The 23,755-nt window shown below is 37.3% G+C and overlaps 1 protein-coding gene across 15 annotated transcripts in view; it reads left to right on the top strand.

The window, feature by feature from the left end:
* Positions 1-23,755, top strand: part of Dlgap1 (DLG associated protein 1) — a 912,507-nt gene that overhangs the window by 672,351 nt on the left and 216,401 nt on the right. The gene's annotated exons all lie outside the window — the stretch shown is intronic.

The raw sequence follows: 23,755 nt of genomic DNA, 5'->3' as shown, positions 1-23,755 counted from the left end.
CTTCTTCTTTGAGCCATAGTTTATTTAACTGTGTGTTGTTTAACTTCCAAGAGTTTGAAAATGTTCTTTTTATCTTTGTGTTATTGATTTTTTTATTCTGTCCTCATACACGTACCTTGGATAGTAATGATCATCACATTCAACCATCATTAATTACCCCGTGCCCCCTCCCTTCCCCTTCCACCCCTCTGCCCTATCTAGAGTTCATCTATTCCTCCCCTGGTGTTATTCATTTTTTATATGATTCCATTGTGGTTGAAGAACACACTGTATATGATTTTTCCGTTCCTTTAATTTTGTTGAAGATTTTTTTATTAGTCCTGAATATGGTTTATCTTGGTATATGTTCTATGTTTATGCAATTCGTGAGCAAAATGTTCTCCATTGTTTGTGTGATTCTAATGGTTGATGGAGTTGTTTCTGTATCCTTTCTGTCTAATTGTTCTATGAGTTGTTGAAAGGGAGCTAATGTAATTTCCAGCTGCAATTATGTATTTTTCTATTTCTCCTTCCTGTTCTGTCATGTTCACATCAAATTTTTTGTAACATGAATGCACTACCACTTGCTGCATAAACATTTAGGATCTCTGTGTCTCCTTAATAGACTAAAATATGATATATCATTTTATAATGTACCTCGCTGTATCTGATAATTTTTTTTTACCCTGAAGTCCACTAACAGATCCGCTCCTTTTTTCTTTCAATTAATGTTGACATGGTTTATTTCTACATTTTTTTACTTTCAAGTTGCCTACATTGTTATATTTGAAGTGAGTTTCTTTAAGACAACATGTTTTTTAGTACACTCTGCAAATCTTGTCTTTTTAATTTAAACTTAAACCATTTACGTTTAAAGTAATTATTGCTATATTAGGACCTGAGTTGGCCATTTATATTTTGTTTTCCATTTACTGTCTCTGTTTTTGTTGTTGTTGTTTCCTTCCTATGTAATACTTGAACATTTTTTAGAATTATTTATCTACCTACAGTGTGTTTTTTGTTGTTGATTTTTTTTAGCTGTAGATGGACACAATATCTTTATTTATTTACTTTTATGTGGTGCTGAAGATGGAACCCAGTGCCTCACGCATTATTGTGGGCTGATCACTCAGAAAACGCTCTCAGTCCGAATTTTGTCCAAATTAGAGAGTTTTTAATTTGGCCATCTGGCAACTGCCCTCTTGCAGGACCTGAATTGTCTCTGCCAGGAACAGTGCCAGGTCTGAGTTCTAAGGGGGAAAAAAAAACATATCCATGAAAATGTAGGTGCAGGCAAGCAAACAGGATACAAGGGCTGAGAAAGCACTTAGCAGAGTAAAATCAGACAACCACATCCTGGGTTTGAGCACATTTGTGGGCATATAAAGTGCAGAAAAACTATTTTTAACATCTTAGAAACAGCTTAACATTATTTATTCTATAACATCACATAATCCTATTTTCCTACTTATTTATATTTTATAACCTATAATCTATAATTTATAATCTATATTGATTAAGCTCAGACCATAACAGCATGGGAGGCAAATGCTCTACCACTGAGCTACAACCCCAGCCAAACTATAGTGTTTTTTTTTAAATGTCATTTCATATATATATATATATATATATATATATATATATTAGTTGTAGGTGGACACAATATCTTTATTTTATTTTTGTATGGTTCTGAGGATCAAACCCAGTGCTTCATGCACGCTAGGCAAGCACTCTACCACTGAGCCACAACTCCAGCCCTCCTATAGTGTTTTAAATGTGGATTTTGTACATATTTTTAATGGCACCTTTAAGTATTATAATTTATCACCCATCTAATGATGTCCTTTTACCACTTTGAATGAAGTATAAAACTTTAACTCCCTTTTGTCTCTTTACTACTTTTTTCTTTATATTATTACCTCAAATATTTCCTCCATACACATTTCGAACCATATTAAGCTTAACGTTTTCATGATTGCTTTAAAGTCTCTTCTGATAATAGTAACATTTCTGCCATCACATTGTTAAGATCTATTGATCGGCTTTTATCATTGAGTTCCAAAACTGAATCATGGTATAACAATTGAAACCTGGACATTTTTACATTATAAAACTTTCTGTTTTAGCTGGATTTAGAAAAAAAAATCACTATTCCATCAAGGGAATAAGAGACACTGCCTCATAACTGCTAGGTTCTTCACCCAAACTCTGTTAACATGAGGTGTGGGCCAGAATGGGGACTCCTCGTTACTGTTTGGTAGCAGTGGAAGTGTCAGCACTCCACACAGTCTCCACTGATACTGCAATGAGGGCGGCCCAGGTACCACTGGGAAATTAAGTCTTGATTCTCCACTGAAACCACCCTACAAAACGGAGAGAGAGAGGAACACATCATTGCTGTTGAGAGAGTGCAAAATTCCAGGCTCCCAATTGTTCATCACTAACTCCCATCAGTGCAGAAGAATCCTCCTGTGGATGAATATTCCAGCTGCTTGCTCAGCCTTCTCTGACATACTAGTGGGAATATTGGTGAACTTTGCAACAGTTTCATGGTCAGACAAGTCTAGGTGTCCCCCGAGTTTTTGCTGATGTGAGTAGAGTAGTGCTACTGTTTTTCTATGACTTTTGGCTGGAGAAGAGTAATCATTCTTTTTTTTTTTTTTAATTTTTTATTGTTGGCTGTTCAAAACATTACATAGTTCTTGATAGAATAATCATTCTTTAAAAAAGTTCTGTCTTGCTAGGCTGCTCCTTTCCTGGTCTTTTGGCTAGACCAGGATTATTTATTTATTCTATAGTATTCATCACATAATCCTATGGACCCAGCAACATGTTCTTCCTCGGGTCCTGAGGTCCCTACGTAGCCAGTATTCTTCTACCTTTCAGTCTTATACTTGTTTTATATCTAATGTTCAGAGTTTATATTTATTTTGTTGTTTTGTTTTGTTTTTGTTTGTTTGTTTGTTTTGGTGCTGGGGATTGAACCCAGGGCCTTGTGCATGCAAGACAATCACTCTACCAACTGAGCTATATCCTCAGCCCACTGTATTTGTTCTTAACAAGCAGAACAGGGAAATGTGTGTCTGTTTCTTTCTCCCAGAAACAGAAGTCCCTCCTGGAATTATTTTTTGTTAATTTTTATTTGTTCTTTTTAATTATACATGACAGTAGAATCCATTTTGACATATTTATACAAACATGGAGTACATCTTATTCTAATTAGGATACCAGTCTTATATAAGTACACCATGTTGAGTTTTGCTGTGGTGTATCCTGGAATTGTTTTTGACAATAAAAGTTTTCCCTGATTAAAAAAAAAAATCAGGAATATAATTGGGTTCCTAATTTACAGTTTAAAAATCTAAATCAAAGTAAAAGCCACATTAGAACTGATAAAGTAGATGTAAAATATGAGATATTTTATCTCCACTTTGTTACCATACCATTTGTAATTGTGGTAGACTGAAGTTTATATTGAGGAGGGAGATATCACATGTATGCATGCACATGCACACACAACCAAGGGTCCTTGATTGAGTCAAAAGATTAAAAAGATATTTAACCAAAAGACATTGTAAAAGCAAAAAAACAACAAAATAATTAACATAGTTATCATTGAATGGGAGAATTATTGATGTCTTTTTTTCTTTTCTAATTTTTAAAAATTTTGCATGTATATAATTGCTTTTGGTGTGTTTGCACACACATGCATGCTGAGAATTGAACCCAGGACCTTACACATGCTAAACATAGATTCTACCACTGAAATACATTCTCAGACCCTCTGTTGCTTTTGTAACATAAAATGTTTTAATATTTAGAGGTATGTTTACCACATATATTATCTGCTACTTGAATAGTTAAATTGCATTAAAATTAGATCTCATAATACTATCAATCTCACTTTTTTACAGATTTACTGAAGTATAATTCACACCCAACAATTGTTTATAAAGTTTAAGATATGATGAGTTTTGATTCCTTCATCTTTTTATTTAAATATTTAACAATTCATTCAGCTAATTGCAGAAATAATCAGCTTACATGACAAGTTTGAATGATTCTCTTAGTTCAGCAAAGACCCTTGCAACAAGAGATGAAAATTCCAATTAGGTTTGATATAAAAAATATTTTAACGCTAACATCTAATAGCATTTTCACTTACCTGGGTTCTAGGTTATTCATTTTAATACATAATACTTATAATGGTAGCTGGTATCTTAGAGAAAAGATATTATGTACTTAAGTAAAAACTTACATCAAAAATATTTAGTCTAGCTGGGCATGGTGATACAGGCCTGTAATCCCAGTAATTCAGGAGTCTGAAGCAAGAGGATCATAAGTTCAAGATCAGCCTCAGCAACTTAGCAAGGCCCTAAGCAACTTTGTGAGACCATGTCTCAAAATTTAAAAAAAAGAAAAAAAATTGAGTATCTTGCTCAGTGGTTAAGCAACCCTGGATTAAATAAATCACCAGTAACCAAAAAAAAAAAAAAATTAGTCTAATCTATGACTAATTTATGTAGAAGAGAATACATACAATGAATGTATACATTGAAAGGGGAGCTCTTGCTTTTGTGGGGTTTCAATTGTTATACCATGATTCAGTTTTGGAACTGAATGATAAAAGCCAATCAATAGATCTTAATATTGTGATGGTAGAAATGTTACTATTATCAGAAGAGACTTTAAAGCAATCATGAAAATAGAAAGCCTCAATATTTTGAACAAATCAAATCTTTCTAATCAAGGTGCCTGCTAAATCCATGTGCATAAAATGAGCCTATTATGCCATTCATGTTTTAGTTTCTGATTTAGGTTTCTCAAAGACATCTAAAGGGCCACTGTTTGCATATGTTCAAGTTGCACTACACACTTGTGCCATGTCTAAAAGGATTTTGTTTACTTTATAATTACACAAAATTTTCGATGAAAGAGTACAACTGAGCATGGAGATTCTGAACCTCCCAAGGCACTCAGGAATGCCCATTCACCTACATAAACAGACGCCACACACCACAGCCATGCGCACAAACAAATGCACAGCTGCGCTTGGCCCCAACTAGCTCTTCATGTCTCCTAAGGTTGCTCTTCTCACCTGCCTTCTGTCCTGAGGGGCCTGATTCTTATCTCATGCCCAACTCCCAAGCTGACAGGGTCAACTCCACTTACATAAGCCTAACCTAGAACCAAATCCAAGAAACAGCCATGAGTAAGAAATCATATAAAGCCATGAACATTTCATTTCCACCTAAAGTAAATCAAATATGATTATGGATATCACTGTTGGTGATATTTAAGGAACCATGGGAAAAATACCGGTTAAAAATCAATTGATATCTCAGTTTCTCAAAGAGAAGATTATAAGAACTACAAATAGCTAACCTAGTACAAGTCTTGGAAAATTCTAAAATGATTTTTTAAACAGATGGCTTGTGATGATTTAGAAAACAGGGAGGCAGCATAATCTCACTAACAAGGAGTACACAAAACCATCCCCTTGTCCTTCATTGGCATGGGTAAACAGCCAATGCGACTGCATTCAGGATAGCATTTGAAACAGGGTCACAACAGACTTGCAGGAAAAAGTTAAAAACAAACAAAGGCAGGATATTAGAGGATATAGAGCTATCAGAGTTCTCTTATGAAGACCGCATTATTAAGAGTCCAAGCTGACTTGGAACATCACTGATTTGCTCCATCCTAGTCAATAATTTACCAATGATTGGGGAAGAAAATAGATGGCATGCTTATGGGAAGGTATGAGGTAGTTAAAACTGCATCAATTAGACCTCGATGTCAATTCTGCATTTACAAACTTGTCGGCCTCCGTTTCCTCTTCTGTAAAATAAGAATAATAATAATCCAAAGTTGCTATAATAGCCCAAATTTTGGTGTGGTGATTAAATAAGATACTGTAAGTAAAACACATTCATAGGTCCTTATAACTCCAAATTGCACTTTTGTTATTTTTAACCTTTGTTATCACCTTTGCTGGAGACACGTAACTGGCTAGAATAGGTGACGTGTTGCAGGTATTACACGGGGGATGATAGATAGTTCTAGCCTTGGTTTCAGTTTAACAGAACAAAGGGTGAAAACTCCATTGACTTTTTTTATCAGCATTTGATATGAAGACCTAAAAGTTGTCCAGAGGGAGTTTACCAGAAGCTAATGGTGTGATTATAGCCCATACTACCCACAGCTTCTCAGGCCACATCCGCCTGGATTTTCCACAGAACACAGATGGTAAATGGCCATTCTGTGTTCTGCACCTGGCAGGCCGAGTGTGGTTCTGGGTGCCCTACTTTAAAAGATAAACCAGCAAATTGGGCCAACCATAGAGAAGAGTCACCAAGGCTATGAAGAGCCTTAACGTAAGTGCAATAGATGGAGGGGGCATGGGGCATGTCACTTGGCAGAGACATGTTAGTGTGTTCACATAACTGCAGACCACGACATGGAAGAGATGTCTTTTTTGAGACCTTCTGTCGTGTTAGTGGTGAGTTTAGACACAGAGCATCTGACAGAGAGGATTAGAATAAAAACCATATTGAAAGAATTGTGTAACACTCTATCTTTAGTTGCTTTTTTCCCTTCCTAAAATGAAGTCAGAATATGAAACAATTTACGAAAAATCTATCTAAATACTTTTACACAAGCTTTAACTGTCCCATTTTATTAATGTCAATTTACATCTGTGTAAGTACACCAGCTCTTCCCTGGCACTTTTTAAAAAATATTTTATTAGTTGTTAATGGACCTTTATTTATTTATATGTGGTACTGAGAATCAACCCAGTGCCTCACACATGCTAGGCAACCACTCTACCACTGAGCCACAACCCCAGCTCCATGCCCTGACACTTTTTAAATGGAAAGAAACTCTGTTTTCAGTTCACAACAACATTTAGGTCACTGTTTCCACCCCCTCCTAAGAATTATGGCTGTGGGTTCTTTACTCCCTATTACAGTGGAATGGTCACCACATCTTTCTTAGTGATAAAATTATTTCTTTTCTTACTGGTCTGTAAATTGATGCTGCTGTCAACAGCCTCACCACAATCTCTAACTGCTTATGGAATTATTTTTATAGATGACTTAATCATGGCAATACAATTTATTTGCAGTATTACTGTATCAAGTTTTAATTATATTACTCTGTTTTAATTAGTAGTGCAGCAAAATTATACTCAGATTTATTACAATGCAATCAGTTGTCTGTATTTATGGGCTCTGCATCCATGGATTCAACCAACTGCAGATCTGTGTCTGTCCTAAACATGCACAATTTTTCTTGTCATTATTACCTGAACAGCACAGTAGAACAGCCATTTACATGGCATTTACTTTTTATTAGTTATTATAAGCAATCTAGAGATGATTTAAAGTACACAGGAGAATGTGTATAGGTTACATGCAAATACTATGTCATTTTATATATAAGAGACTTGAGCATTTGCAGAGTTAGGTATCGGTGGGGGGTCCCGAAACCAGTCCCCCACAGATATGGCACGATGACTCTCCTTTCCACCAACTAGTGGAAATATTATCTTTCTATTCTCAGCCATGGCAATTATTGTCTCTGAAATGCTGCTATATTATTTAGCATCCTTACAATTTGCAATCAAAAGAGTTCTTCATCAGGAGTAAAAAAAAAGTGATGATTTGTTTTTATTGCACTGGTCCCCACAATTGTTGGTAGCAAAATTGTTAAGATATGAAATGGAAAAGAATAAGTGCTTTCGTTAGAGACAGCCACCTCTGGGGATATAGTCAAAGAATTGAAAGCTGGGGCTCAAACAGATATTGGTACACTCATGCTCATGGCAACATTGTTCACAATAGTGGAAGGAAGGAAGCAACTCAAGTGTCCATCCACAGCTGAGTGGATTCAACAAAACGCTGTATAAACACTCAATAGAAGAGTATTGAGCCTTAAAGACAGGAAATACTCTGATGGGCTACAATGCAGATAAACTTGAAGACATTATGGTCAGACAAATAAGCCAATCACAAAAGGGAGGGTATTATTTGATTCCACTTATATGAGGTACCTAGAGTGGCCAAAAACATAGAGACAGAAAATTGAATGGTGGTTGCCAGGGCCCACATAAGGGGTGGGGGATGGGGGCTTAGTGTTGGTGTTTAACAGAGTTCAGTTTGGTATGATGAAAATCTTCTGGGGATGGATGGAGATGGTTGCAAAACAACGTGAATGTATTCCATGCCCCTGAGCTACATGCTTCTAGAAATGGTTAAAATGGTGGATTTTATGTGTATTTTCCATTATAAGAGAGGCAGACAGATGCTTATTGTGCAGTAACTTCTCACAGCTCTAGAAAGTGGGTATTGGTATCTCTCTCTAAAGAAAAGAAAAATGTGGCTTACTCTGTGTCATGGGCTCAACCGAGTCACAAATTAATGTATCAAGGTCTATCAAATTGCAAAGCCAGGTTCACCAGAACAAGCTGCCTACCTGAAACTCCTTGTGTTAAAGATGAGGACCCTCCACAACATCTCTCCCTGGATTATTTTAATTAATTTAGTGTTCGGTTGGGTCCTAAGCAAACTAAAACAAACATAATTGCAGGAATTGTTTTGAGTCAATATGTGAACATTTTTATAAAACTGTTCTCCTGGGCCAGGTGAGGGGGCGCACGCCTGTAACTACAGTGGCTTGGGAGGCTGGGACAGGAGAATCGCTAGTTCAAATCTAACCTCAGCAAAGGCGAGCCACTAAGAACTCAGCGAGACCCTATCGCTAAATAAAATACAAAAAAAAAATAGGGCTGGGGATGTGGCTCAGTGGTCAAATGCTCCTGAGTTCAATTCCCCGTACCCCCCAAAAAAAGTAAAACTGTTAACCTAGGAGCATAATAAAGACAGGGAAGAAGCTCTCCTCTGCTTTTGTCATTATTCGGTTTGGGGTACTGATTTTAGTGACTTATCCAAACGTACATGCACCACGTCCTCACACAGAACTCCCTGGATGATAAAAGCTGTCCCAGGTGGGGTTGTTTAGAATGCTTCCTTACATTCTCCCTGCTGTGTCTTCAACCAGTCAGTAATAAAACTCTACTGGGCACAATTAAGTATTAAGAATCTTGGGGCCGTGGCTCGGCGGAAGAGCACTCGCCGAGCATGTGCAAGGCCCTGGGTTCGATCCTCAGCACCACATAAAAATTAAATAAATAAAGGTATTATTTCCAACTACAACTAAAAACTAAATATTGGGGGGAAAAAAAGAATGGTTATTTCCTTTCTGCTCCCAAAGAGAGAAACAAATATCCCTAGTCCTGATTATTTTCTAGGGGAAAAGATGTCACCTCCTGCCTTCCATCATCCTGGAACAGAGTGCTGAAGGTACCCCTCTGCCACTGTCCATTCTTCAAATCGGCCCTGCCCAGTCTTGCCAATCTTTATCTTCTGTGGCTTCCTGATTCTCTTTGGACCTCTTCAAGGTCTCACGAGGCCTCTGTCACAATGTGTGAACAGGCCTGTACACCTCTCCATCCCTCCCCTCTCATACAACAGATATTTAAGGAAGCTCAGTATGTGTTGCACCTGTGTTGAGATTTTCCAAACAATGATGTATTCCCATGGCTTCTGCCCTCAGGGAGCTGCGGTTTGATGGGGGAATTGGACCAGCAGAAAATTTCGACACACTTCCATGATCCTCCAGCCTGGACAGGGGATCCCATACACCCAGCATCCTGAGTATCTGCCACCCATACCCTCTGCCTCCAACCTTCTTCTCTTGCAATTCTCTGGGTCTTCTGACTCCTTTCACCTGGTGACAGTCTTGCCATGCTGGGTCTAACCCAAAGCCAGCTTCTCTGAAGTTGTCCCTAATGTTTGCACTCCAAATGAGTCTCTTCTTTTCCTACCCTCTCACTGCAGCTTTCTTGAACACCTATTATAAGCTTAACACAAATTATCCTTATTTTCCCCACTTTTCTTATTGGTGCACTACAGTTGTACATAATGGGGGGATTTGTTGTTACATATTCATCATGCCCACTCTATAACAGTATCATTTGGCCAATATCATTCCCCGTATTTCCTCTTCCTTCTTCTCCCTCTCCCAAATCTCTTTCCTCTATACACTGATCTCCCTTCATTTTCATGAGATTCCCCACCATCGCCTTTCTTTTCCTTTTTCCTCTCTAGCTTCCACGTACAAGAGAAAACATACCACCCTTGACTCTCTTGAGTTTGTCTTATTTCACTTATTTCTCCAGTTCCATCTGTTTTCCTGCAAATGACATGTAGAGACAAGTGTCATCCTTCTTTGTGGCTGAATAAATCTCCATTGTGTGTATATACCACATTTTCTTTATCCATTCATCCATTTATGGACACCTAGGGGTGGTTCCATATGGCAGTCTGGCTGGGCACAATTCACGAACCACTTGTCAAGCAGAAAAGAACTTTATTTTTAGAACACACACCACGCACCTCAGGAGCTCTTCAGGAATTCCCTCAGAGCCCAACTGCCACCACTGGCTTCCCAGAGCCTCTCAACCCCCACTCCTCCTCTCTTGAGGCCGATTGGCTGAGTTGTGTGGGTGGAGCCAAAAGAGTCCCCCAATGAGCAGCTCCGTGGTCTGAAAGGGCGGGGAAACAGCCCAATGAGCATCACGGCAGAGGAGCCAATCAGCTGGCAGCTGGAAGTTTGCTGGGGCCGCTGTGAGCCAATCAGCTGGAAGTTTGCTGGGGCCCCTTCAGCTGTGGCTCTCAATAGTTCCATAGTTTGGCTATTGTGAATTGTGCTGCTATAAACACAGGTATGCATGTATCACTGTAGTATGCTGACTTTAATTCTTTAGGATAAATACTGAGGAGTGGTATGGCTGGGTTGTATGGTGGTTTCATTCCTATTCTTTTGAGGAACCACCATAATAACTTCCATAGTGGTTCTACTAATTTACAATCCTACCAACAGTGTAAAATTGTTCCTCCCCCCTCCCCACATCCTCTCCAGCATTTAATACTGTTTATATTTGGGAGGAGAATTTACTGGAGTTTTAATCCAGTAGCGCTTAACCACTGAGCTATATCCCCAACCCTTTTCATTTTTTTATTTTGAGACAGGGTCTCACTAAGTTGTTTAGAGCCTTACTAAATTGCTGAGGCTAGCTTTGAACTTGTGATCCTCCTGCCTCAGACTCCCAAGTCACTGGGATTACAGGCGTGCTCCACTGTGCCTGGCTTTAGTCTTTGTGTTCTTGATGACTTCCATTCTGACTAGAGATGAGATCTCCAGTGTAATTTTGACTTGCATATCCCTAATTGCTAATGCTGTTGAACATTTTTTTTTCATCTATTTGTTGGCCATTTGCATTTCTTTTGAAAAGTGTCTATTGAGTTCATTTGCCCACTTATTAATTGGCTTGGCTTATTTCATGCTCTTGCTTCTTTTGCTGTGCCAAAGCTTTTTAATTTGATGCCATCCCATTTATTAACTCTTGGCACTATTTCTGAGTTCTAGAGGTCTTACTGAGAAAATTGTTGCCTGTGCATCCATGCTGGAGTGTTGACCCTATGTTTTCTTTTAGAAGTTACATAGTTTCTGGTCTAATTCTTAGTCTTTGATCCACTTTGAGATGACTTCTGTGCAAAGTGAGAGATAAGGGTCGGTCTCACTCTACATGTGGATGACCAGTTTTCCCAGCACCATTTGTTTGAAAGAAAGTCTCTTTTCTCCAAAGTATGTTTTTGGCACCTTTGTCAAGAGTCAGATGAATGTATCTATCTGTTTTCCTCCCAATTATCTTTTTTGGAGGGATAGGGTGTACCAAGGATTGAACTCAGGGGCATTCGGCCACTGAGCCACATTCCCAGCCCCATTTTGTATTTTATTTAGAGACAGGGTCTCAGTGAATTGCTTAGCATCAAGTTTTTGCTGAGACTGGCTTTGAACTCGAAATCCTCCTGCCCAGCCTCCCGAGCCACTGGGATTACAGGCATGTACCACCATGCCCAGCCACACAGATTATCTTAAAATCAGTTCTGCACATTTGTCTCAAGTTGGAGACTGTGAAGTTCTCAGAGGCAAAAATCATTTGTTCTCCATAACATCTAACATAAGCAATGTGATTAGCTGGCATTTTTTTTTTATTATTGCTTTGAATCTAAGGTTGTCCAAGCCTAAAAATCTGAGTAAAGAACATTTGAATTCCAAGTGTTATAAGAGTCTAAATGTAATAGGTATATATATTTGGCACACTGGAATAAATGCATTTGATGTTGATAAAATGTTATATATAATACATATAAGATCTAATATATGTCATATATTTATATTACACATATTTTATATACATGGAAGATTATTGTGGAAAGGGTTGCACCTTCAGTTCGGATAAAACTACTAGGTAATTAAAATGGATTATTCCAGCTCCTAGCACTTGGCTTTGCACAGAGTGAGCCTGTGGCTTTCTTGTAGTATCTCTAGTTGAACAGTCAGAAATCCCCAACCACATCAGTCTCTTCTGCAGAGCAAAGATGATGGAGCAAATAAAAAGTTGCAGCATCAAATGACTTTCCAAGAATATTCCCTCGGCTCTCTTTCACCTGAACCCTGGGGCATCTAGAAAACAGCCAACGTCTACAGAACTTAACAATGGCAATGTCTCCCAGAAATAATGCTCACATTTATCCTCCCCACTGAATCTCTATGGAGGAAGCACAGCAAAGGGAACCCATGGGTGTGTGCACCTTCAATTTGTACTTAATCTTTCAAGTTGCCCCCAGGTGTAAGCTGTGCTTTTCCAACTGGGGCAGAGCTGTTGGTTCAATAGATCCCTCTAAGGAGTTACACTTCTATGAAATGGAAAGAAAATTAATGTCAAAGGGACAATGTGATGTTGCCAAAGGAGTAAAGTTTGAAAAAAGGACTTTGTGTCTGGCAATGCAAGTGTCTGGAACTAAGGAAACAAAGTCAAGTATCTGCAATACTGCCATTTTCTGGAAATATTTGTTGGCAAATAATGGTTGATACCATCAAGAAAATGACTATAAGCTGAAGTCACCATTATCAGAGCGTCATAAAACTTAGTCCTTTCTCATTTTACAAATAGAAAAACTGAATTATGCTGGGCACAGTAGCACACACCTGTAATCCCAACCACTCGGGAGGCTGAGGCAGGAGAATTGCAAGTTGAAAGCCAGTCTCAGCAATTAGTGAGACCCTAAGCAATTTAGCAAGACCCTGTCTCAAAATAAAAAATAAAAAGGCTGGGAATGTAGCTCAGGACTAAAGTGCTCCTGAGTTCAATCCCCCGTGCAAAAAATAAAAAAGAGAGCAAAAAATAGAGGGAGGGAGGGAGGAAGAGAGAGAAAAAGAGAGAGAGAGAGAGAGAGAGAGAGGCAGGCAAATTGAATCCCAAGGGTTCAAGTCATTTTTTTCAGTCATTCAAAGAGTTAATGAGTAAGCTAAGATTTAAATTCCAGTGCATGTATTTCATTGGTCAGTTTTTAATACATCAGGTATTTACTTGTGTAACATTTCTCTTCTCTATTTTTCTTGCCTTATTGCACTAGCTTGAAACTCTAAAAAATAATGTTAAAAGGAAGTAGTAAAGGCTGGGGCTGTAGCTCAGTGGTAGAGTGCTTGCCTAGCACGTGTGAGGCACTGGGCTTGATCCTCAGCATCACATATAAACAAATAAAGAGAGAGAGAGAGAGAGAGAGAGAGAGAGAGAGAGAGAGAGAGAGAGTGTGTTCATGTATGACTAAATAAAATATTTTTTAAAAATAGGAAGTAGTAAGAACAGTCATCATTTATAGGCTCCAGTCTTAAAGGGAAAGTCTTTAATCTTCTACCATTAAGTGCAATATCACCTGTTGGTTGTTTGTAGATATCTTTTATCAGATTTAAGAAGTTTCCTTCTATTCCAGGTTGGCTTGGATTTTTTGTCAGATTTTTACCTACTGCTATTGAGATCACCATGTTGTTTTTGTCCTTTATTCCATTGACATGGGTTTTTTTGGTTGTTTTTGGTTTGGGTTTGCAATGCTGGGGATCAAGCCCAGATATGCTGTACCACTGAGCTACATTCCTAGCCTTTTTCATTTTTTTGTTTTGAGAAAAGGTCTTGCTAAATTGCTGAGGCCAGCCTCAAACATGTGACGTCCCTGACTCAGTCCCCCAAGTAGTTACAATTGTAAGCATGCTCCATCGCTCCTGGCTTCTATTAATTTATTTTCAAGTGTTAAACCAACGTTTCATTCCTGAAATAAATCTGACTTAGTCGTCATGCATTCTTTTCATACGTTGTTGAATTTGATTTGCTACTGTTTTGTTGAGGAGTTTTGTGTTAATAAGGGCTGTAATCTGTAGTTTTCTTTCCTCTCCTCATCCAGCTTTTGTATCAGAGCAATACTAGCTTTAGGGATTGATTTTGGAGGTACTTATTCCTTCTCTATTATCTAGAAGAGTCTGTGAAGTACTGGAATTATTATTTTTTCTTTAAATGTTTGATCTAATCCATCAATGAAACCATCTGGCCCTGAGCCTTTCTCTGTGTAATGATTTTTAATTACAAATTACTTTACCTGTTATAGATCTATTCACATTTTTTATTTCCTTTGGAGTTGGTTTTGGTCATTTTGCTTTTCTAGGAATTTCTCCAGTTAGGTTGTTGAATTTAGATATGTCTTTTAATCTCTAATATGTCCATCATCTTGTTTCTTCTTTCATTTCTAATTTTGGTCATCTGCTTCTTTTTCCCTCCCCCCCCCCATTTAATCTAGCTAAAGTATCGATTTTTTTTTCAAAGAACCAAATTGTGTTAAAAAACAATACATTTCTTTTTGTTTTATTTTCTATTTCATTCATTTCTATTCTAAAAGCTATCGTAGCCTTCCTTCTACTTTCATGGAATTTAAATCACTCTTCTTTCTCAAGGCTGTTCAGCTGATAGCTTAGGTTATCGATTGAATTTTATTTGTCTACTATTGGCATTTAAAGCTATTAATTTTCCTGCTGCCACGGCTGCAAGCACATCCCATAAATGTTGGCATATGAGGTTTTTATCTTTATTCAGTTCAAAGTATTCTACAATGTTCTTTAATTTCTTGAGGATGAATTATCTCAGTCTTCCTTTATTTGGAAATATCTTGATTTTCCTTATTCTTTTAAGTCATGGGTTTTTAGAAATGGATTTTTAATTTCCAGATCATTGTGGGGTTCTAAAATTTGCTGATGTTATTTATTTTCAATTTAGTTCTATTGTGATGGGGACATAATTTATGTAATTTTAATCCACTTAAACTTATTCAGATTCATTTTATGGCCTGGGATATAGTCTGTCCTAGAGATGTTCCATGTGTCCTTGAAAAAGATGTGTGCTCTGATTTTGTTCATTGGAGTAATCTGTAACACCTGTGGGTCTGGTTGGTTAGTAGTATTGTTCAACTTTTCTAGATCTTTGCTGAGTTTCTATCCAATTGTATTGTCAATTATTGAGAGTCAGGTATTGAAGTCTCCAACTACTGTTGTTGAATTATCCATTTCTCCTTTTAATTGTGTCCATTTTTATTTTATATATTGGACTCTATTATTAGGTGCATATGTATTTATAATTATAATGTTTTTCCTGATGGATTGACACTTTTGTTATTATAAAATGTCCCTAGAACTGGGAGTATGGCTCAGTGGTAGATCACATGTTTAGCATGTGCAAGGTTCTGGGTTTAATTCCCAACAAGTGCATGCATGCCCCCACCCCCCAACACACACACACACACACACACACAAAGACAAGAAAAGTCCCTTATATCTTTAATAACATTTCTTTTTCTCCTAAACTATATTTGTTCTGATATTAGCACAGTCATTCCAGTTCTCTTTTGGTTTTTGTTTACCTGCTACATCTTCTACAACCATCCTACTTTCAACCTATTTGTGTATTTAAGTCTTTGGCATATCTCTTGTGGACAGCACAACTGGATCCTATTTTTTATCCATTCTCAATCTCTTCCTTTTAACTGGATTGTTTAATCCAGTTTAATCAACTGTTTACATGATAGTTTTAGGTTCTCCATTTTGCTTTTTGTTTTCTAGGTGTCTTGTGTCCCTTTTGCCTCTCTCTTCCTCCATTATTGCTGTACTTGGTGTTCTATATGTTTTTGCTAGTGTAACATTTAAATTCCTTTGGTTTTTATAGTGGTGGCTTTGGAATTTACAATAAAGATTTTTAACAATCTAGTTCATATTAATATTAATTTAATTCCAATAATATACAGAAACTTTGCTTCAATATGACTTCCTTCACTCCCCCCTCTTTTGTCATTAATGCTATTAATATCATGCAAATTGCGTTTCTATACTTACAAAAATCATCACAGTTTTTGAATTAATGCTTATTCATTTGTCATTTAAATAAGCAGGAAAATGTTTTAAAATTTGTTTTCACTATTTTTGTATTTATTATATAATTATCAGTGATAGATGGATAGGTAGATAATTGTCTTGGCCTTTCTTTTGTGGTTTTGTGGTACAGGAGATCAAACCAGGGCCTCACACTTGCTAGACAAGTGCTCCCCCCCCTGAGCTACACCTTCAGCTCAGTTTTGCCAATGTATTATTTCTACTTTGCCAGTCATAAAGTCGTTCCATGTTTTAGTCAGCGTTTTTACTACTGCAACTAAAAGACCCAACCAGAACAATTGTAGAGAAGGAAGAGTTTATTTGAGGGCTCACAGTTGCAAAGGTCTTAGTCCATAGAAGGCTGGTTCCATTCCCCAGGGTTCAAGGTAAGGCAGAACATCATGGCGGAAGAGTATGGCAGAGGGAAGTGGCTCACATAACGATCAGAAAGCAGAGAGAGACTCCACTCACCAGGTACAAAATATATACCCCATAGCCATGCCCCCAACGAACCACTTCCCCTAGCTACACCCTACCTACCTCCAGTCACCACTCAGTTAATCCCATCAGGGATTGATTCACTGATTAGGTTAAGGCTATGGCCCAATCATTTCTCCTCCAAACCTTCTTGCATTGTCTCACATGGTGAGCCTTTGTGGGACACCACATCTAAATCATAACACTCCATCAATGAAAAATTTCTTGCTCTTTTATCTTGAGTAAGTTTTCCTATAAAGCTTTTATATGCCAATATAAAATGTGTACATGTATTTTTTTATATTTTTAGTTTTAGGTGGACACAATATCTTTATTTTACATTTATGTGCTGCTTAGGATCAAACCCAGTGCCTCGTGCATGCTAGGCAAGCACTCTACCACTGAGCCACAACCCCAGCCCCATGTACGTGATTTTTTTAAACAGCATTATTTATAATAGCCAAAGAGCGAAAACAAAGAAAGTATTCATGAACTGATAGGTGGACAAATTGTGATATGTATTGACACAAAAGTGAAGGCATAGAAAGGAATGAAGTAGTGGCACATGCTGCAACATGAACCTTGAAAATGTCATGATAAGTAAAAGAAGTCGTATAAATTAAAGTCCACAGGTTGAATGATTCCATATACATAGTGTCCAGAACAGGTAAAGGTAGAGAGACAAAAGGTAGATTCGTGGTTTTCAGGAAATGTGGGGTAGGGAGGAATAGAGAATTACTACTAATGGATGCAAGGCTGTTGGGAGGAGGATAATGAAAAGGTTCTAAAGTTAGACAGGGTTATAGCTATGCAATTCTACAAGTGTATTACGATCCACCAAAGGGCACACTCTAAAGGGGGAAGTTTTATGATATATGAATTACATCACAATAAACCTTTTAAAAAAGTCCTTTATGAGGGTTTTATAAATGAAAAAAGAAATTTGTAAAATTTGTAAAGGCAAACTCTTTCACGCCTAGAACCATGATCCATGGAGTTACCCTCCCTGTTTATTTATTCGTTTGCTCATCTATTTCATGAGATCATTTGAACACAGTGCCTGGTATAAAAGAAACTCTCAACCAAGTGTTGGATATTTATCATTAGTCTTTTTTTTTTAATTCTGTGTTAGTATATCACTGTGTGATAAAATGGATGAAATGAGGATTCTGTCTTCTGAAAAATCCAAAGGCTACACAGACATGTAAAAAAATTAAAAATAAATAAAAAGTGTGTAACAGAGAAAGATAAAAGGCAGCAGGGTCCAGGTGGAGGAATACTTCATTTAGTCTGGAGAGAACAAAAGAGGCCTCAATAAATGTTCTGGCACCTAGTAACCTGCTAAGGTGAGATGGAATAAGAGTCTTGTGGTTGGAAAGAGGAGGAAAGGGAATATGCCAAGCAAAGAATGAGGCTAAGCACGGTCCATGTGAGGGAGTAACAGAAGGTAAGGCTGGAAAAGCAGGGAAGGACTTTAGACCTTGTCCTGTGGGCAGAAGATTCACAGAAGGAACCCAAGGAGAAAGTCAAAATAACCAGCAGGAGAAAAGAGATGCATTTGAGGGTGCGAGACCGGTGGCAGGGACCTTGATTAGGAGAATCAGGATGAAGCCTGAATGAAGGAAGACATAGCTGGGTATGGTGAATACAGAATAAAGACATAGCTGGGTATAGTGGTGCAGGAGAGGTGCTGAGGAAGAAAGAAAGCCAATTGTAAGTACATAAAGGAGAAATGAACGGTGATGGCCAAGTGGATTTGGACAGTCCAGAAAAGGAGGCAGGGTAAACTCTGGGATCTCTGGCTTGGGTTGAGCTGGTAGATTTTGATGCCTTTCATTCTCATTGTGGAATAAATGAAAGCAAGCCATTCTGAGGGAAAAAATATGGGTCATCTGGAGGTCATGATGAGTTTGGGGGACTTGTGGAATATCCAGGTAGAAATGTGCAGTCATTCATTGAAAGTTTCATTGTGAAGTTTAGGAGAGAGCTGTGGACCACAGGTAGATGGAGAGTGAATAATATAAAGTTGGTAATAGAAGCTATTGTGTAGATGAGATTTTTCCAAGGAGAGAATGTGGAGTAATACAAGAAGATAAACAATTATAATATCTTAGGGGATAAAAATATTCCAGGGCAAATTAGAGAAAGAGGGATCCAAACGAGAGTCCAAGTAGGATACCCAAAGAAATAAAATATGGGAAGAGCATGAGAATGTGGAAGGAAGAAGGCAAAGTTTCCATTCAATTACCTTCAACAACATGTAGACTCTCAAAGGCATGGGCTCTAATCTATAGAGGAATATTAGCAATAGCTAAATGCTTAATAAACTGTGATAAATGTCAGCTATGATTATTAGGTGGAGATAACTTGAGATACCTACACAAGTAAACAATTTACATGAAATTTTAAACATTTATAAAGACATAGCTGGGTATGGTGGTGCACACCTGTAATCCCAGCAACTCAGGAGGTGGAGGCAGGAGGATCGAAAGTTCAAAGCCAGCCTCAGCAACTTAGTGAGACCCTAAGCAACTTAGCAAGAACCTATTTCAAAATAAAAAATAAAAACGGTTGGGGATGAGGCTCAGGGGTTAAACCCCTCTGGGTTCAATTTATGGTCCCCCAAAAAAATAAATAAATAAAGACATTACACAGGAGATTGCTGAGAATAATGTTGGACTCAGTTTTACCAAAGCAGATTGACTAATAAAACACACTGTGCTTAAGCCCCTAAGCTAGTGATTGAGCACTGTTACCACTAAAGTGCCATTATCCACACTGAAGCCCAAGGAATCAGAGCCTCTCCATTTAAGCCCTGAATGTTTATGGGCATGAGTCGATAAAAGTGTCATGACCAAGGTCAGATACATTCATTTTCAAAACAGAGCAAAGTTAACCCAATAAAATGTTTCCCCTGGGTCTTGTGGGATAACCTTATATCTCAGAGTCAAGACAAAGTAAAAAAGAACAAAAATTAGGGTTCAGATGGATCAGTAAGATGGCCCATCACCTTCAGAGCTTCTCCCATTAGAGTCAATGATCTGGAATCATAAAACATTTCCTTCTCTGGAGGAAAAAAAAAAAAAAACTGCCAATCACCCAAAGTCATATTTTTAGTCAATATTACGAAGTTGATCATTTTCTCTTTGGAAACATTGGCTTAAAGCTTTGTGCTCTGAGTACTGCATTTTCTCTTTGCAAAAGCAGCTTCACAATCACCTTAGGGCTTCCTGTCTTTAGTGCACTTAAAGGATCTGACAATGATTGGGACTCGCTGGTCCAGCAGAGCCAAAATCCTGATTCAGTTTTGATGAACTAGAAAAAGTTAATCTTCATAAGTAATTTCTGATGAAGAATTGGAAACGATGGATATTACTCAATAGGCCAACATCAAAAACTAATCCAAACTGAGAACTAACATTTCTAAATTGCACTCCTCCCTTGTTCTGATCAGATCAACTTTCTTTTGAAGCAAAGACAAAGTAATCAACACATCGTGTTTTGGTGTTTCTTTGCTGAGTATTTCTGCATTAGAAGCACAGGTACATGCTGTCCCCAGTGTTGACAGCTGTGGGCTCTGTTCTCTAAGTGGTTAAGATAAAAGAGTTCATTTCCTTATATTTAGTGCATTACTAAAGTATGCGTGGTTTCATCAGGAATGACTCACCAGAGTAGAACCATTCAATTCCTTCTGAATGATTTTGCACTTTGAAATTTTGGAATTATGCCTTTTTTTATAACAAGTGGCCAGAATGACTGATTGTTGCAATGTGCCTCATTTCCCCAGCTCAGCCAGCAGACACTTAATTTTCAAAACACCAGACTTTCACTTCTTCCTTTGAAAATATACACCATTTATGAAATAGCCACCCCCACTGCTGCCCTGATAAACAATCAGAATAGTATCATCATTTATGTTGACAGTATCATCATTGCTCTGGGTCAGCTTGTAAAATAGCCAAAGAAATATGTTTGTCATCTAACTCTTAAGTTCTAAGACGAAATGAAGTTTAGGATACAGGTGCTTCAAACTAGGCTCTCCTTTTCTAAAACAGACCTTTAAGAGAAAATAACTTCTTCATTTGTTGTTTGGAATTTTGGGCATGGACACTTGTAAAGCAACCCAGGGTAAATCACCATAATATTTATAGTACATAACAATATGGAAAATATTTGCTTGACCTGGTAGAGGTGTTTTCGTGTTTGAGAGGTACTTGGAAAATCCATAGAGCATGTTTCTAAATCAGTTTCTTGTAATAGTAAAAATGCATAAGGGGTTTACTTTGGGTAAAGATTCTAAATCTGTTTTAATTTGGTTCCTCTGTCAGCACAAGTCGGGGAAAAAAGTGACTGCTAATCAAATTCTCAGGTTTTAGTATTATTGAGACTTTCTTTTTCACATAAGTTAATTAATTCCACATAAGTTTTAGGAATAGGTAAAGTTTGCCGGGCACAGTGGCCCATGCCTGTAATCCCAGCAGCTCAGGAGACTGAGGCAGGAGGACTGCAAGTTCAAAACCAGCCTCGGCAACTTAATGAAGCCTTAATCAACTTTGCAAGACCCTATCTCTAACTTAATCTTTTAAAAAAGTGCTGGGGATGTGTCTCAGAGGTTAAGTGTCCTAGGTTCAATCCCCTATACCAAAAAATAAATAGATAAATACATAAGTAAAGTTTTATACATTGCTGCTAAGAGGACATATGAAATATCTTTACCACCTGAGAACATGGACATGGATGTGATCTATAAACATGTCATTTTTCACTAGCATGTCTCTAATTATTAGCACATCTTGTCATGTGCTTAATGGCATATAAATTTACTTTCCTGTGAACTTATGTATTTATTTTTCTGATGACCACTCTATAGCCTTCGTCCATTTTTGTTTAGTTAATTGCATTATTTTTTATTAATTTTTAAGTCCACTGCAGATATTGCAATGTGGACCCTTTTTGTTATACTGTGTAGTACAGTAAATATGTTCTCCTACTCAATGACTCTTTGTTGACAGTGTCTTTGGCTGAACAAAAGTATTTTTTGTTTTGTTGTTGTTGTTTTTATAGATAGACACAATACCTTTATTTATTTTTTATGTGGTGCTGAGAATCAAACCCAGGCCTCACACATTCTAGGCAAGCACTCTACCACTGAGCCACAACCCCAGCCCTAAACAAAAGTTTTATAAATTCTATTTGTCAGACTTTTTCCTAATGGTTTCTAGGTTTAACATCATGCTTCTAAAATCTGTCTTTGTCATATTGCTTTGCATAAAGATTACTTGTTTGTTTTCATAATTTTCTGGTAGGTTTTTAAATTTTAAGTATAGAAATTAGAATTATATGATGCAATTTTCTGTATAACATTAGAGAACTTTGAGTGTCTTTAATATTTTTATGCTTAATCTACATAGACAGTAGGGGATCCATTTTTCCCCCAAATGGATGCACAACTGGTTTAACTCATTATTACGTCTTTGATATCATCTCCACCTATTTCAACTGCCGTCTTTGCAATATACTGAGTTCAAACACTTATCTGAATCTGTTTTTCGTGTCCTTATTTTATTCCACTGATTTATCTGTTCCTTTACCAACACCACACAGTTTTTAATCTCTGTTGCTATAAAGTTTAGTGGAGATCTGATGGAGGACATTCAACCTCTTGTCTTTTTATTTTTATTTTCAAACTGTTCTGAACCCCCACCTTCTAACCTGTCTTTGACATCCACTTTTCATGTGGATTCTCAAACTTAAGTGTTCCTCTCAAGTACCACTGATACTAGTCCTTATCAATCACCTGTTTAGACTATTGCAATATTGCAAGCACATTAACTGGTTTTCTTTCCCTAGTTTGGCCCACTCTCCAAGCTCTCTTCATAAGGAAATCTGATTATTTTGAGACTTTTAACACCTTATTGAGCTTATAATACGCATACCATACATTTCACCCATTTCAAATACACAATTCAAGGGCTGGGGCTGGAGCTCAGTGGTAGCACACTTGCCTGGCATGTGCGAGGCACTGGGTTCGATTCTCACCACCACATATAAAGAAATAAAATAAAGTCTATCAAGAACTAAAAAATATATATTTAAAAAAATCAAATACACAGTTCAATAAGATTAATATATTCAAGTTTTACAACCATCACCACTATCAATTTCATGACAATTTCATCACCTCCGAAAGAAACACCAGATCCTATGGATAAACACCCCTCTACCACCATCTTCCCCATCGATTCTCCACCTAGATCTATGCAACCATTAAGGAACTTTTTGCCTTTTCAGGATTTGTCTTTGATGGACATTTCATAGAGGTGAAATTATATAATATGTGGTCCTTAGTGACTGGCTTCTTTTACTTAGCCTGATTTTTCCAAAGTTTATTCTATCTGTAGCCTGTGCCAATATTTCGTTCCTTTTCTTGTCTAAATAATATGCAATTGTACCTCATTTTATTAGTTCATCAATTTATGAACATTTGTATTATTTCCATCTTTAACTTATATATAAAGTGCTTCTGTGAACTTCATGTACACTTTTAAATGAATTTGTTACATCCCAATAAATAACTCTATGGAGATTTTTCTTGTAATTGCATTGAATTTATGTATCAATTTTGGAGAAATTTAAAGGTTTACAAAATTGAGCATTTCCACCCAGGAAAGTTGTTTGTGTTTTTGTTTGTTGCATGACTTGGTCCTTGTTTATTGCCTTCCATAAAGCTTTATCATTTTCTTCATAAAATTCTGGTATATTTCTTTCTTGTAATTTCTATTTATTTTACATTTTTTCAATTTGAGTGAGATTTTTAAGTTAAATTTTCTATTTGGTGGTGGAAGTATGTAGAAAAGATGCTCGTTTATTTTGACTTTGTATCTAGCTACCTCAAGGATCTCTTTTATTAATTTTCCTGATT

The sequence above is a fragment of the Marmota monax genome, unplaced genomic scaffold, assembly GCF_021218885.2.
Source record: "Marmota monax isolate L192 unplaced genomic scaffold, Marmota_monax_Labrador192_F-V1.1 WCK01_AAM20220418_F8-fsc00103, whole genome shotgun sequence".
Classification (NCBI taxonomy): Eukaryota; Metazoa; Chordata; class Mammalia; order Rodentia; family Sciuridae; genus Marmota; species Marmota monax.
The sequence above is the reverse complement of the archived record's forward strand: the minus strand, read 5'-3'. Positions and strand labels throughout refer to the sequence as shown.